The 17,742-nt window shown below is 37.4% G+C and overlaps 1 long non-coding RNA gene across 1 annotated transcript; it reads left to right on the top strand.

Moving 5' to 3' along the window:
* Nucleotides 1-7,403: 7,403 nt before the first annotated feature.
* Nucleotides 7,404-15,850, top strand: LOC142142964 (uncharacterized). The gene is made up of 5 exons (XR_012689428.1): nucleotides 7,404-7,454; nucleotides 10,324-10,356; nucleotides 11,888-11,932; nucleotides 13,727-13,753; nucleotides 15,813-15,850. It is a non-coding gene; the product is annotated as an uncharacterized LOC142142964 (long non-coding RNA).
* Nucleotides 15,851-17,742: the final 1,892 nt, after the last annotated feature.

Genomic DNA, 17,742 nt, shown 5'->3' with positions numbered 1-17,742 from the left:
TTGTATTCTGCTTCCTGATTCGCAGCTGAAATAGAGGAAATGAGGGACCACTTCCCAACTAGAGCCAAATAGAAAAGGGGTTGATATACCTGCAATGAAAATATGGGTGCAAAGCATGCAAACCAATAAGAAAGCATAAACTCTTGTGGCTTCCTATTGGTCCTTTGAAATCACCCCCACTAGGCTATACATGTAGCATGCAAGAAATAAACGTGGGGGAAGGGTCTTAAAACTGCCCTTACTGTGATTTCCATTTTAATCAGAAAAGATAGTAACATGTAACATACATTATTCAAAACAAACTCAGTTTGGGGTATTTCTATAACTACAAGTACTTCACAAAGATTGCTTGATACAAAAATGCTCATTTTACTTTTTTCTAATCCTTGAGTAAAGTCCAGAGTCTTGTGTGCAAGCACAAGCCAGCAGCCAATAATCTATTCAGACTAGTGGCATAATAAGAAGGCAGCATTTTACAAAATTGGAAATATTTTGTAATTGACAATGTATGTATGTATTTGTATGTAGTTGTGTATATATATATATATATATATATATATATATATATATATATATATACACATGGGATAATTACTGACCCAGCCAAATAGATTAACTCAGCTGTACATGATTAAAGAAATCCTAAAAACATGAACTGGATATGGCCCTTGAGGACAGGTTTGCCCACCACTGTCCTATGGTATATGCATACACAGTGCTGGACTGGGGCATGAAGGGCCCACCAGGGGACTGCAACGCTAGGGGCTCACCAGAGGGGGTGTGGCCAGCCATCATAGAGGCGAGACCAGACACTAGGGAGGGAGTGGTCAACCCACGAAGGACAGCTAGAACGATAGTGTAGTATATAAAGAATGCAGTGTGTATATAAAGAGTACACAGTCTTGACTTGCCCCTTAGATTGGGTGGAACAGTCACCAAAAATCGGGATTGCCCCACTAGAATCAGAACATTTGACAGACTGTCCTACCTGTTCTTGTCACTTTCAACACCTGTGGCTGTTGGTTTCTTTAGTTGTGGTGGCTTGTCTGGATCCTGGAATGTTGGGGGCCCTATTTGGGAAAAAAATGGATACATTTAGAAAACTACAACAAGGCCCGGCGTCAAATCAATAGGACCCACGATTCTTATTTGTGCCTCACCCCCTCTTCTTCATTACTCTATCCCCTTCTGCCCCTCCTCTTCTTCATCACTCTGTGCATTTCTGCTCCCCTCTTCTTCATCACTCTGTGTTTTTCTGCCCCCCCCCTCTTCTTCATCACTCTGTGTCTTTCCCCCCCTTCTTCATCACTCTGTGCCTTCCCTCCCTCTTCTTCTTCACTCTGTGCCTCCTACCTCTTCTTCATCACTCTGTCCCTTTCTGTTTCCCTTCCCTTGTTTTCGTTCTTTTACTTACCTTCCTATTGGCTTCTTTCATCTATTTTCTTCTCTTCTTCTCTTCTGTCTTCTTTCTTCTGTGCTGGGTCCTCCCTGCGCCGCTCCTCACTCAATGTCAGGTGTGAATTGATGACGTCACGCCCGACATTCAATGTGAACGGAGGAGGGGCGACTTGGTAAATATATATATTATTTTTTATATTTGTTTAAAAAATAACTGCTCCCCCCGCCAACAAAGGGGGCAGAGTTTACAGGGGTCGGGGACAACGGGGGGTGGGGGTGTAGCCTGGCTTCCCGGCAGGCCAGTCCAACCCTGTGGCATACATAACTATCTTTGTTACATTCTTCAGGGCTGTGGTTAGACTCAATACTCCTTGTCATTTATTTTGGTATAAACTCACCAACATATGTGATTTAACTGTGCTATTTATGTTGTGTTACAGTCCAGATGATAACATTCTTTATAAGTGGAATCTCCGATGCCTTGATGAAATGGTAAGACCTAATCTGTAGACTGCTCGGTCCTGCAGTGTAGTGCTTTCCCAAAGGCTTGTCTATGGACAGTTTTTAGTAGAGATGGGCGGGTCCGGTTCTCCGAGAACCGAACCCACCCGAACTTTGGGTATCCGAGTACCGAGCTGAGCAGCTCGGTACTCTCCCGCCAATTCCGAATCCAAATCGAGGCCGAACGTCATTGTGACGTCGTCGGATCTCGGGACTCGGTTCTCGCGATACTTCAACTTTATAAATACACGCCTCCACAGCAATCCATCGCCATTTGACAGAGGGAGAGAGCAGGGTGTAGTCATAGGCTAATTAGAGCAGGGACAGAGAAAGCATACAATATTGTTCTTGCAATTGCTCTAACCAAAATCGCTAGTGCAGAGAGGAGGATAGAGGTTTATTATTTTTTCTTCATATTTGGCACTCCCCAGCGCTTTTGGGTTGTCCCCCATAATTGTGCATTAATATTTCTGGCTGTCAAAAGTCATATCTGTCAGCAGTATCTACTCAATAAATGTTAGCACTCCTCAGTGTTTTTGGGGTGTCCTCTCTAATTGTGCATTAATATTTCTGGCTGTCAAAAGTCATATCTGTCAGCAGTATCTACTCAATAATTTTAAGCACTCCTCAGTGTTTTTGGGGTGTCCTCTCTAATTGTGCATTAATATTTCTGGCTGTCAAAAGTCATATCTGTCAGCAGTATCTACTCAATAATTTTAAGCACTCCTCAGTGTTTTTGGGGTGTCCTCTCTAATTGTGCATTAATATTTCTGGCTGTCAAAAGTCATATCTGTCAGCAGTATCTACTCAATAAATTTTAGCACTCCTCAGTGTTTTTGGGGTGTCCTCCCTAATTGTGCATTAATATTTCTGGCTGTCAAAAGTCATATCTGTCAGCAGTATCTACTCAATAAATGTTAGCACTCCTCAGTGTTTTTGGGGTGTCCTCTCTAATTGTGCATTAATATTTCTGGCTGTCAAAAGTCATATCTGTCAGCAGTATCTACTCAATAAATTTTAGCACTCCTCAGTGTTTTTGGGGTGTCCTCCCTAATTGTGCATTAATATTTCTGGCTGTCAAAAGTCATATCTGTCAGCAGTATCTACTCAATAAATTTTAGCACTCCTCAGTGTTTTTGGGGTGTCCTCCCTAATTGTGCATTAATATTTCTGGCTGTCAAAAGTCATATCTGTCAGCAGTATCTACTCAATAATTTTTAGCACTCCTCAGTGTTTTTGGGGTGTCCTCCCTAATTGTGCATTAATATTTCTGGCTGTCAAAAGTCATATCTGTCAGCAGTATCTACTCAATAATTTGTAGCACTCCTCAGTGTTTTTGGGGTGTCCTCCCTAATTGTGCATTAATATTTCTGGCTGTCAAAAGTCATATCTGTCAGCAGTATCTACTCAATAATTTGTAGCACTCCTCAGTGTTTTTGGGGTGTCCTCCCTAATTGTGCATTAATATTTCTGGCTGTCAAAAGTCATATCTGTCAGCAGTATCTACTCAATAATTTTTAGCACTCCTCAGTGGTTTGCGCTCAGAATGGATTCAAAGCAGTCCACATATGATCTAAATGAGCAACCAGGTTCTGTCACCAGTCCTGATGTTAGTGTTCCCAGTACGTCATCTGGCCAAGGCGATGTCAAACAACAGAGTGTTTTCAAATTAGTGCAAAAAACAAAAACCAAAAAAAAATTTACTGTATTGAAGCGAAAAAGAAGTGTAACTGAGCAAAAGTTAAGTGACGATAAAAAAAAAATTGCAAGCATGCCATTCTACACACGCAGTGGCAAAGAGAGAATGAGGCCTTCACCTTTGGCTATTAGTGGCAGATCCCAAAAAGTTACCCAGCCTACAATTGGTGCACAACTACTGTTACGCGTCAAAGCCGAGCTGCAAGATAACAGTGAGGCATTACAGGAGAATATTTGCTCTGATTCACAAATGATAACAATCCCTGTGGAGAGTCCATCCAACAGTGGGATGTCTAATCGTGAGCATTCTGCTGATGTGTGCCTTAATAGCCCGAGTGTAGCCGGTGATACCCAAATTGAGGATGCCACTTTGGAATTAGAAGAGGATGAGGGGGAGATTTGTGTAGGCGACGAGGGCGCTAATGATGATGTTGATGATTATGATGCAGACAGATACCAAATTGCCTTTCTCAATTTCTATTTATATTCTAGATTATATAACGGCTGAATAGTTTTCTATTTTACTCCTAGTGGAGAGAGGATCTGATGCAGACAGATACCAAACTGCCTTTGTCCATTTCAATTTATATTGTACAGTATATAACGGCTGAATTTATTAGTATTTTATACAAGTGGAGGGGGGCCTAGAGAGACAGAGTGACCCCAAACTGTCTTTCTCCATGTCAATTAATATTGTACAGTCTATAATGGCTGAATTTTTTAGTATTTTATACAAGTGGAGGGGGGCCTAGAGAGACAGAAACCAAACTGGCTTTCTCCATGTCAATTAATATTGTACAGTCTATAATGGCTGAATTTTTTGCTATTTTATACAAGTGGAGGGGGGCCTTGAGAGACAGAAACCAAACTGGCTTTTTCCATTTCTTTACATATTTAACTATAAGTGTAGGGTGTAATATACATTCAAAGACGATGGCTGCATTGCCAATATGCATAGATGGAGAGGAAGACAATCTGTTTTGTGTGTAGAATAGGCCTACCAACGAAGAATTAAACTGTTTTTTTGGATGATTTATTACCTCAACAATTAGATTACTTGTCTCTAAAACAGTTGGAGCACTAAATTGGGTTAATTTAGGCCCAAAAACATGGATTTTCCCAAAAAATAGCAAAACAAAACCAAACAAAACCAAAACCAAAACCAAAACACGCAATGGCGGTTTTGCAAAACCAAAACCAAAACCAAAACACGACGGTAATCCAGATCCAAAACCGAATCCAAAACCAAAACACGGGGGTCAGTGACCATCTCTAGTTTTTAGTGAGGAAACTAATAGCTCTCCATTACAGTGCTGGGATAAATGGATTTTCATTGGCGAGCAACATCTCCCCAGGAGTCACATGATGCAGTGTTATAGGAATGTGTAAGAGACAGATCATGTATACCACCTTATATTAAATGTAGCCCTACCCTACCTCTCTTTAATTACACCCATGATCTGTTAACTAGTCCCATCTAAATGATAAAATGGTTTTACATCAATAACCTATTTAGCTCATTTCTACCCATTAATGGCGTTATCTTTGTCCTTATAGCCTCCCATTCTGCAGTGTTTGCCCCAATGCCCCATGCAATTTTTGTTACACCAATATAACAAATTTATGATGATATTTAAAATGGACAAAACAGCTGTTGAATTGTTTGAAACAATTAAATTACATGTTAAGCTTCATTGGGATATTTGTATATGCTTGTTGTATTCATCATAATCAGCTATTTATATAGCGCCACTAATTCCGCAGCGGTGTACAGAGAACACAGTCTAAATTCCCTAACATACACACACACACAGATGGAGAGAAAAAGACTAGGGTCAATTTGATAGCAGCTAGTTAACCTACCAGTATATTTTTGGAGTGTGGGAGGAAACCCACGCAAGGACAGGGAGAACATACAAACTCCACCACTAAGCCGTATTCTTCTTTACAATAAACAGTATTTGACTATACAGAATTATATTTATTCTAATACAACGTTCTCCATAGAAAATCTAAACCTAAATCTATTGTTTTAATTATGACTTCTGATATTACAGTTAGCAAATATAATGTTTTATTCTGTTTTCAGATACAAGAAATGTTTACTATTGAAGGTGAAGGTGTGTATCTAATGCAGTTGTGCAGTATTTAGGTCAATACGAACTCTACAACATGAAGATCAGCATGCTATGATATACTATAATATATTTGCAGAACATTGTAAGAGAACATCTTCATATTTATATCAAAATAGACAATGTGGTGTATTTGACTCCAGGGTGACTGATTGGCAGGTATGGTGCTTCCAGGTTAGGGATGATTATGCCCTTTATAGCTATACATTATATATATTTCCACATTACAGCTGTAATATTCCACAGCGCTTTAGACAGAATATTGAATCACTCACATCAGTCCCTGCCCTGTTGGACCTTACAGTATAAATTCCCTAACACACAAACACCCACACACTTTATGGTCCTTTTAATATTTTTTTGCCAGCAGCCAATTAACCTACCATGTTTAGTTTTGGACTGTGGGAGGAAACTGGAGCACTCAGAGGAGACTCACACAAACACTGGGAGAACATACACAGTACATACAGATAGGGCCCCGGTCAGAGTCAAACACATGGCTCCACAACTGTGATGGAGCAATGCTGACCACACTGCCACCTTAAATATTTTTCAAATGAGATAAATATGTGATAATATAACTAACACTGAGATAGAGCACACATGAACATAAATTACATGAGCAGGATATTTTGGATTGGATGTGTTTTCTAAACAGAAATTAGATGTCTGCTATGATACAAACAGCATTTGGTACAGTAAGCATAACACAATACACTGGCATCTTTATTGTAGCCATTTACACATGTTAACATCACTGTAACTGTCATATTATTTGTGTGTAATGACTATGACAGTGTGGCTAGGTCTAAGATAAATAGGTCTGTGTATCTTCAAACTGGGTAAAGACACAGGGTATGATTCATTAAGGAACGCAATTGTGTTTTTTATTTTAAAACGCACATAATTTAGGCAGACACACGTTCGTACTCAACTACAAGCGGATCTGAAGAGACGTCTCTTATTGAATACAGGTCTAGGTACGCTGTGCATCGACAGACACAATACACTGCAGGATGAGTCCAATACATATGTGGAATAGAAAGTCGCAAATAAAAAAAATATTCAAATATAGTCACCTTTTAATAATATAGTAAAAAAATAATACATTTATAGTGATGTTATTAATATCTACTGTACATAAAATGCATTTTTAGGGTTGTTCCTGATTGCAAACACATGAAGCTGGTGCAAGTGATACAACAGAAAAAAACACGTACCTTAGAGATGCCTAAAGCTTAAATTGGGCGCTGCCGCATGCGCCCGAGCTTGGCGCGCTCTTACTGTGCATTGACTATGTGCTTACACCCATTCCCCTCTCCGTTCCACCCATGAAATTGTTACCTGTTGTAAGTGTCGTTTGCACTCGAAGTTGATTTGGATGTTCTTGCGTTCATTGGCCCATAGTCCATTTGGGCATGCACAAATACGGCCCTTATCAGCATTTATGTTCCTTAATAAATCCTGTCCACATTGTTCAATGATCTGTCAAAAGCAGCATTAGAGGTCAAAAAGTAACCAGGGCTACAAATAGTAAAATGTATACTGAATTTGAAGGGGAGAATAAATATACAATTGTTCCCTCATTGGTGATAACTAATTTTAAGATAATTACATTTTTAAACTGTATAATACATTTCATATAATTATTTCTATATATTTTTATGTTTCAGTGATGGGACTGAGTCCGTGGACAGATGACTTGTCAGACATTTTTGTAGAGTGAGTTGCTTCATATTACATTTTAACATAGATCTTACCGCTTGTGCAGGTATTCACATACTTAGATATCTGTATTAGAAGTAGTGTCAGACTGAGCTATCACACAGAGTACAAGACATATCCCCTGTGTGCACTGCAGATATAGGTTCATATGTAAAGTTGGATGCATTTTGCACTTAAAAATAGATGCATTTGGTGTAGCATGCTGAGACAGAGACATCTCAAGATGTGTCCAGCTCTGTAAGGATGGCATATGTACCAGTCTTACACCAGGAGAGAACAGTAGTATATGCTCTTGTTTTATGTATCATATACATAGGCCAGTCTGTGTGAAAGTTACATTTACCATGTAAAATGCAATTGCATCCAAAACAAAAATTCTTATTAAGTTCAATTAAACACAAACATACGTTGATTTTCCACTTAAAAAAGCAAATGGAACCTGTTTTTGTGCTGAGGTCCAATTTCAAATGTCAATTAAATAATGTGAATAGATCATAGCAGTCACTTTGATCTATAGTAGTAATAGTATAAGTGTGAGGAATCAAGACGCACTCTGCCAATCAGAAGTGGCTGACGTTTGTCATCATCATCTATGTGTATTTTGCACCAGGTGTTGAGCACCTGCAAGTTATAAACCTCCTGACAGGTCCATATTTGTCTTTGTTGTGAGCTGCATTTGCATGAACATGGCCTTACAGTTCTCTGCCAATGCTTACACACATCCTCCCTTCCCCATTCTGCCTCTCTAAGAGTAGTAGCAGGGCCGTCTTTCCCATTGGGCACAATGGGCAGGTGCCCGGGGGCCCTGCAGCCCAGGGGGGCCCGTCGGAGGCAGCAAAAAATAAAAAAACCTGAAAAAAAAGAAGAAAATACTTACCTTGCGGTCAGCTAGCGATCCGGCTCCCTCCCTGGTCTTCTCCTCCGTGCGGCGCTCGCAGTGCATGTCGGGCGTGACGTCATCACGCCCGCCCGACATCCATTGCGGAGCGCGACGGAGGAGGAGACCAGGGAGGGAGCCGGATCGCCAGCTGACCGCAAGGTAAGTATTTTCTTCTTTTTTTTCAGGTTTTTTTATTTTTTGCTGCCTCCGAGGGGTCCCCCTGGGCTGCAGGGCCCATATATATAATGTTTTTGTTTTGTTTTTTATATATAGGGCCCCCCGGTGCACTGCCGTGCCTGGGGCCCCAAGATGTTCTTAAGAGGGCCCTGAGTAGTAGAGGAGTTGGAAGTGCAAAATGCTTCTGACTCTGCATAGGGATGGGAGTGTAAACATTTTCTGTGAGTATGCACAGTGCAAAAAAGCTCTACATGAGCCCATAATGTGAACATTCTACTCATACCTCTGATGACATCACTGTTCTCCTAAGGCAGTCTGCTCACACCTCTCCATTATCACCTCATCTGTTCTCCATGCACGTTTTATAAATGAAACAAAATAATTAAAATATAAGATATATTTGAACATACTGGGCCTCATTTAGAAAGAGCAAAACAGCAAAAGAGCGGTGCAAAATACTTTCTAGTGTTGTTACAGGCAGTGATTTGCTCTGGTACACTTAGATTTCTGTCAAAGTTCATTGGCTTGTGAAGCAAGTTGGCGTTACATGTAGAGTAGCATTGGTCAATGGTAGACGTTGGTTGGAGCAACAACGTTCCAAGTATGCTAAGTATGGAGTAAGTGCACCAGTGTATCTAGTTTTGCAGAGACATGAAAAAATAAGGTTTACTTTTGTGGAGCGAGATTAATAAATAAAGAGTCACTTTTAGTGGTGTTCCTTACTTTGTGGAAGGGCTCACAGTCATCTTCACTTGTGCTAGCAGAGATTGGTTGTCCTTTACTTTTAATGGGATTCTTTTGTAATGTTACCAGATTCTGACAAATATATATTGGGATACAAAAATCAATGTTTTCTAAGCAATACCCAATACAGCAAAACATGCACTTTCAATGATTGTGTTCAGTTAGTTGAAGAAAGTCTTCTGCCAAAAGTCATCATACCATTATCACTAACAGCACTTTTATAGGGCACAATGCTCATCATGGCACATGGTACAGTGGAGAAATATCTATATGACATGTGTTTTTATAAAAAGAAATGTACTTAATGCAGCATAAAAGTGAATACTTTCCATGTAATCCTGGGCCCGGTATATGAGGTTTCATCCTGTAATGACTGTATGCAGAGGACATCAGCCCCAACTGCCAAACACACTTTACACCAAGAAACCACAGACTGGCAGCCATACATTGCAGAGACAACCCACATTGCTATCTATCACATGGGCACGTGCCTTAGAGGAGATGTGGCTCCTGGATACTTCTCCTGGGACAGACTCCCCAGGGAATAATTATATAGAGTGTATGTTCTTGGCCTGCGGTGAATGGGCTCTATTATACACTGACCACCTGGGAAACAGGCTTTATTATACACTGTCCACCAGGAAATGGGCTCTATTATACACTGTCCACCTGGGAAACAGGCTTTGTTATACACTGTCCACCTGGGAAACAGGCTTTGTTATACACTGACCACCTGGGAAACAGGCTTTATTATACACTGACCACCTGGGAAACAGGCTTTGTTATACACTGTCCACCAGGAAATGGGCTCTGTTGGACTTTTCAACAAGGAATGGGCTCTGTATTATATACTAGGCCACAAATTGTTCTCTACTACAGTCTAGTCACCAGGAATCTATCTTTTGTAATTGTGTAATATAATTTTATTTTATCTTTTCTATAGTAATTTTAATTTCTGCAAGTCTTTAATTCACCTTTGTCTTTACTTGTAATGCTTTCAGGCTGTTACTCAAATTCTATATATATTTGTAATATGATTTAATTATTGATCTCATTATCTTATAGAACATATGATCAATGGAAGAAAGAAATGGCTCTGTGAGTACTTTCATGTTGATATATCATTAAAAATAGAGCCGTGTTTCACAAACAAATAATCAGGGACATGTACCTAAGACAGTTGTTGGGGGCTGCAAAAGGACAATTTTTAAATATATTTATGTTTTTGTTATTTTTTAACACATACCATTACCTATGGCACTTGTCATTGACTTCAGTTGCAGAGTTTGACTGGTAGTGCCTAGTTGCAGGCATGAGAGATTGGTATAAGTGCAACTAAAAAGATTAGACATAAGTTTTCATGACATATTGTTACCTAGTTCACAATTTTAACAGAAATCATTCCTTTGCCAAATTAACTGTTATATCTGTGTATATATAAAGAAATATATATATATATATATATATATATATATATATATATATATATATATATATTTAGTGACTCAAATTAACTGCTCTATCTATATCTATCTATATGTATATATATATATATATATATATATATATATATATATATATATATATATATATATATATACATATCTATATATATATATATATATATATATATATATATATATATATATATACACATATGTAAACGTCCAGTGAATAAACATTACCAGTGAATGAACTTTCTTAATTTTAATGCATTAAAATTTGATTGAATACACCATCTATGTAATTTGATCTGCTGTCTTTGTTTTATTGAAGTCACATTGTTTGTTCATTGGACTTGTGTGTTTATTTGCTGACTTTGTTCGTTCACTCACTGGTAATTTTGCACCTCTTTTGTTTTTTGGTTGTACAGCAATAAATATTACTTCCGTCTTTAAACCAAAAATGTGTTTTAAAAGTAGTAATCATGAGGGTATATGTCTCAAAATTGTTTTGAACCTTTCATTTACTGGATGATTCGCTATATATAATATTTATATGGTCATCTACTCAGGTAATATTTGCTTAAACAGCTAACATTAATAGAGATGGAGCTTGATTTTAAAATACTTCATATCATAATTATATGCAAAAACATTTTAATTGAAAGTACTTCTTGCTTCTGAGCACTTATCTCCCTATAAGCTGATCTAAGCCTCCGTGGTTACACTGATAGTTGTAGCAATTCTTCTACTTGAGCAAACATTTGTACTGTCTATGGAAGTGGTCCTTGGTGAAACCTACTATCTTCACTTTTTTCTACTGGTACACCAATGAAGAACCAACTTAGTGTCCTTGTCCTGCTATCTAATAATAGGGGTGTACACACTCACACAACTGAAAGCACAGAAGCTTCACCAACCAACACCATAATCCTTCAGGGACTTAGCAATATGCCTGTAATGGGACCCTACCAGAGGTATAAAGAATATATTACTCTGTTGTCAGTAGGACTTAATATAATCATATGGATTCATGTTCAAGAAGCATAGCAATGTATAGACCCCGACTCTAAGGTGTACTTGAATTGTTATAGACAAGGGTGGCTAAGATAAGTCTTTTGCTAAAGTAGAAAATAATCAAGGTCAAACCTTGGAAGATTGTAACACAAATGTCTGTTTCTCCCTAGAAACAAAAGACCTATTCCAGTAATTGTAACTAACATCAAAAAGGGGTAAGTGCCTGTAGAATGTGGTTACATTACTTATGTCATTATTTCTTCAGCCACTGTGATAATGGTACAGTTAGGAGCAAAGCAAATTCCTGGACAAACGTGCAAATGCATTTATTTTATTTATTTTTGCATGCAGGGAAAATACTGGATGATTTTGCATGAAGCACACAACTGCTGGGCAGATATATTATCACACTGCAAGAGTTGAGCTAGGACACGCCCTTTACCAAATCTGTCCTCACATTTTAAATTTGCCCCCACCCCCACCCCACCACAGTGCAACATGGTTTTGCCAAGGTACAAATTTGATACTTTTTTTTACTTTGCTCCTAATTCTAATGTAGACATTGCCCATTGGTTTACTCACTGATCATTCTAGAGTAAAAAAAATAATATTCGAAAGTGTTATTAATCCCCAGTGGTAAGATAGTTGGAAAAAACATACGAGAGACAGTCGATTCTACAAAACAATAATTTGGTTGCAAGGCAAAGTTACTTGTAGAACTTCACAGTCTAATCTCCCGGAGCTTGTCATACAGGAATTATTGTCTACATAAAAGGAGTGTACACAGTAGTTACAGTGTCACTTGCTGAAATACTTTGTGCAGCTGCAGCTTATTAGAGAATGGTATTGATTAAATACAGAGACCTTCTTAAGCTCTACCTCAATAAATATAAAGCTTTTATGGAGCTTAATTGAAACATATAAATACACTTTAATTGGTTTCAGCTAATACCTGGTTGTTGTCTTGTTAATTCTCTGCATCTCCCCTGTCACAGCCTAGCATTTATTTTCTTTGAGAAATGTATTGTAGGAGTTGAAAGGAATTAAAGAATCGGAAGTATCTAAAACTTTACAGTCAGCATTTTGTAACTTTACGAATACTTAAAAATTTGTGTCATGGTGAATCTATTTTCAATGCAGCAGCTAGACTAATGTTCCTCGAAAATCGTTTGTCTACTGCTGCTCCACTCTGCCAATTCCTATTTTCATGGCTTGTACTTAGCCAAATATAATAAAAGATTCTTCTACTAGCATATAAAGCCAAAGGTAAAACTGCGCCAAGATACATCTCTTCTCCCAACTCAACTCCTCCACTCTGAACAAGATCTGCTGCTCTCATCCACAATCATTATTTGCTCCCATTTCCTGTTGCATGTCTGTTTTAGGCTGCACCCATTCTCTGAAATTCCCTCTCTTGTTGTAACAAGACTTTCCCTAGGCCTCCAAATATTTAAGTACTCCCAAGGTTCTATTCTACCCGATGTCCATCCCTCTACACAGTTCATGCAAAACTTTTATTTTCTTTCTATACTCAAACAAGCTTGTACCCCCCAAACCAACATTGCTGTGTGACTGGGACATATAGCCTCACTAAGCACTGTTACCCATTGCATATAATAATAGTCCATTCTACTCTCCTCCGACACCCGTCTAGTGTTAGAGGAATGCAGAAACTAAAGTTGCTGAAGAATATTAACTCTGCTTTTATGTAGACAAATTAGGAAAACTATTTTGTAGTTCCCGCTATATACTCTTCCTTTAAAGAACTCCTGACACCTTCTTAATCACCATCGGTTAATAGAATATACATTTCACGTTAGTTCTACCCATTATCAGTTCAAAGCAAAACATAAGGTAAATAAAAGTAGAAAGTATGAGGGTTATAGATGGAGAAGTCTGATATGGAACATACGTGGTATGAGATAGTAACAAGAGTCATGAGAAATAAAGTACAAAATGTTGCAAGGATCAATGATGATGACAACTTCTGTTTTTTTATACAATTCTAGAGAGAAGGCGAAGAAAAAATCAAAAATGTAAATATTTCAAATTATAATTAATTAACATAAGAAAAAACAATTATGAAAGTACAGAATAACTCTTCAGTTTTTGCAAATACAGCTATATGTACCTTTCGCCCACACATACAGATTTTGGGAAATGCCCTAAAAAAAATCTATCTTAGCCTACGGTTGTGGGATTGTAGGTGTCACCGAAAATGTCACTTCCTTCTCCCACTTTAGGACCACCCCACATTCACTTTATCTTTTCCATGTTTCCATGTTTCTCCAATATACTACTTGGTTTAGCCTCATCTATGTCTGAAATTAATCACCAGATAGAGGGGACATCAGGAGGATCTTTTTTTGTTTGAAACAGTTTTTTACATTTCTCATGTAACTTTTACTGAGAAGGTGCAAAAAGCCAACTAGTGGAAGTTTAGGCCAACACCTGGATTCCACCATCAGGAGGATGTGTAAAAATAAGTATTTTTGCAGATAACACATCCCCTAATCAGAGAACCCCTCTGTAAATGCACCTTCCCCACACCTGTGTTCTCATTTAAATTATCTTCTCCCTCAAAACACAATCTTGTATTTGCACCCGATCCACCAACCTCCTCCAATCCAAAAATACACCAATGTCATTTGCACTACTGTAGATGCATTTCTGCACATTTGTAAAGTGCCCTGAATGTCCATAATGCCGTTTAAATTGTGTGGTAGAAGACATCACATGGCAGCGCACATTATGACAGGTCAATATTTTAATGTTAGAAAGTATTAGAGAGCATCACAAACTTTAGGTTTCTATATAACAATGGTCTTCATAATTGTCACAATGCGTGTATCAATGCTGGTCTTATTACACAATAAGATATGCTCGATTTTACATTACTTCAAACATGCCCACAATTATCTTTTGATTACCACATTTGGAAAAATAAAACAGGTTTTTTACAGTATCCTTTCAAGTTGTAAAAATGATAAAAGTACATTGTCAATTGAAATGACATGATGACCCTGCCAACAATGATTCTTAGGTGGAATACAAACATTATTTTATTGCTTGGAAATACCACTAGTACAGATATAGTCATAGCAGTTGAATTACAATTAAATGTGTTTAGCACTTTTGGGGACCCTCCTTCAATATGTCCCACCAACACCCCCAACCACCAGCACATAATATATATGTAAAGGTAACCATTGCACTATCCATGCAGTTCTATTCAGTAGAGCTGTATATAAGTTTCAAGCTTCCTGTGAAGTGGCTGCCTTCATATATTCAGCTTAGTTTAGCAGAGAGGGTCCCAGATCAGAGACCGACCCTAAATGCTACATCGGGATTGGGTGGTTATACAGAGGGATAGTTGTAAAAATGTGCACAACCAATTTAATAATCTACCTCTTCCTAATATCTGCAGCACAGCAGAATTAGTGCACTTGTACCCCTACTTCATTACAAGTTTTAATAACTGTAAAATTGCATATATTACGATTGGAATAAATGCCCTCGAGAAAAACGAAAGCATGATAATTTAGTATCAGGTGATAAGGCTATTGAAATACACATTGAATGGCAGGTACCAATATTCTAAAAATTCAAAAAAGAAAACTAATCCATTGCTATACTTACTATAGTTTGACATGCAAATCCACATATTATTGAAAATATAGCCAGGTTTGTTTATACCATTATTTAAAGTCTGGAATTCAGTTATCACAATATCCCACTTCCCAAATAATAATACTAGTATATAAGAGAAGCATACCACATACACAAACATGATAATGCCGATAAACTGTCCCTCTGTGCAGATCCCAAAATATTTTTTGTAACAATTTTATACAAATGTACTGACAGACAACAGTTTTACTGGTGTCATATTTTACTGATATTTACTATACTAAAAGGTAGACAAAATTTACAATAGGAGAAATAAACCTATACTTATAACCATGTGACGTGACACATGCTATTTGCAGGATTCATAGTGTCACTGGCAGTAGTATTTATTCCTTCCATTGATAGTTGACAGCCATAAACACAAAGGTCTCGAATTATGTACTGACATCTCTGTTTTTGTTACAGAAACTGGAGATGCCATTTCCTAAAGTTTTTGATCAGGTAATGTAGCAACAGTTTATTGTGAAGAGTAAATGGTTCAAGTAATTAAATGTCTCAATACAATTACTTGTTGCCCTTATCCCAACTGGTTTACATGGAGTTGTTGATGTTTTTAATTGTTTTGATCTTTATACCAGCAAAGACTGTCACTTCTGATACGTAATACTTGTCAATCTGATAAATCATGATTTTAACTGTCCTTAGTGTGTCCAATATGAGGGCTCTTCTTCTGCTTAGTTTTTCACTCCTGGGGGTATATTTACTAAACTGCAGGTTTGAAAAAGTGGAGATGTTGCCTATTGCAACCAATCATTTTCTAGTTATCATTTATTTAGTACATTCTACAAAATGACAGCTAGAATCTGATTAGTTGCTATAGACAACATCTCCAGTTTTTCAAATCTACAGTTTAGTAAATATGCCCCCTGTTCTTTTTGGGGAGATTTTTGTTAGCCTGTATACATTGGGGGTCTTGGAACCTAGGTGCACCCATCACATGTGAATTGTCAGGTTTGATTCAAACACTACCATCTCTTTCTTGTTTGTGAATAGGCCAAGATTGCTCTAAAAATGTATTAATGTTGCAAATAATTACAAAAATGTCACCATATGTGACATAAAGTGTGTGGTAATATAACAGGGCTCCCTAGCTTGAATAATACCCCAGGGATTTGCTTCTATCCAGTACAATATGCTACTTGCAAGGTTCACCTGAAAAGGGAATGGTTGAACTGCTTATTTGTGTACATTGGCTTACACACTAGGATGAAAGCAGCCCATGTGCATGAGGTCATTTTGGAGAGAGCTAGAATAGGTTCCCTGACACAGCATTTTTCTTTGGAGGAGGGTTACTTAAAATAAGAAAAGGAAACAAAAATATAACATTTTATTATAAATAATGCATAATAACATAAACCTGATTACTGTATTCATGGTTTCTAGTAATAGCAATAGACAATGATGTTCCAGTCAAGGAGAGGGAATTCTGTGAAATGTGTCTGATACCAATTATTATGTCACTACTTAAGCAGCACACCATAGATGTAGAAAAAACAGTATATTCACCCTCCAATGGTCACCTATTCTAGGATCTCTTTCTGTGGCTATAGCTGCAAGATAAACTGTGTTCCACTCTATGTTAAAGAGATCACAACTTGTGACTTGGATGCTCTCTCTGACTCGTTTCGTCTGAGTTCTAAGTCTTTTTCAAAGCTTTTTTTTATTGTTTAGGTTTTGTTTTCTTCTAGCATGTTAATGTTGTTTTACTTTTTTTGATTATATATAAGATACATAAGCACTAGTATAACCTTAAACACAAAGATGTCCATCATCAACTCCATGTAAATGCAAGTTATGTGGAATACAGATACCTGTTGCACGCATTTGCGATGCGTCAGTTTTGCAAGACATAATAACTTACATTGTGCAAATTCACAGTATAGATTTATTGTTATTTATTGTTTTATTGATGTATTACTATTTTAGTAATGTAAGAGGAAAGCATCTATGTTTATTCTGAGATTTTATGAAAAGTGATTTCAAATTATGAATTACCTAAACATAATAATATAAAATGCAATAAAATAAGTTATAATGAAATATAGTATTTAGATATCTTAATTGATTCTTAATGTTCAGTTCTAAACAAACAGCATGCTTGTATAATATTTGTACATCTTATGTTATTAATATGTTGATTATAAATGAACCACATTTTATCACAATATGTAACCACTATATTTTCTTCAAAACAGGTGTTTCGGGAATCCCTACACCGTGATCAATGAATAATTCAATATTGTACATAATTTAATAAATAATAGAGTGATCTTCCTCAGCGATATTTCTTGTGTGGTCAGTAATCAGATAAGGTGTATAAATACGACCGGAGAGA

The sequence above is a fragment of the Mixophyes fleayi genome, chromosome 3 (genome assembly GCF_038048845.1).
Source record: "Mixophyes fleayi isolate aMixFle1 chromosome 3, aMixFle1.hap1, whole genome shotgun sequence".
NCBI classification, from domain to species: Eukaryota; Metazoa; Chordata; class Amphibia; order Anura; family Limnodynastidae; genus Mixophyes; species Mixophyes fleayi.
This window is presented reverse-complemented; position numbering and strand designations above follow the sequence as displayed.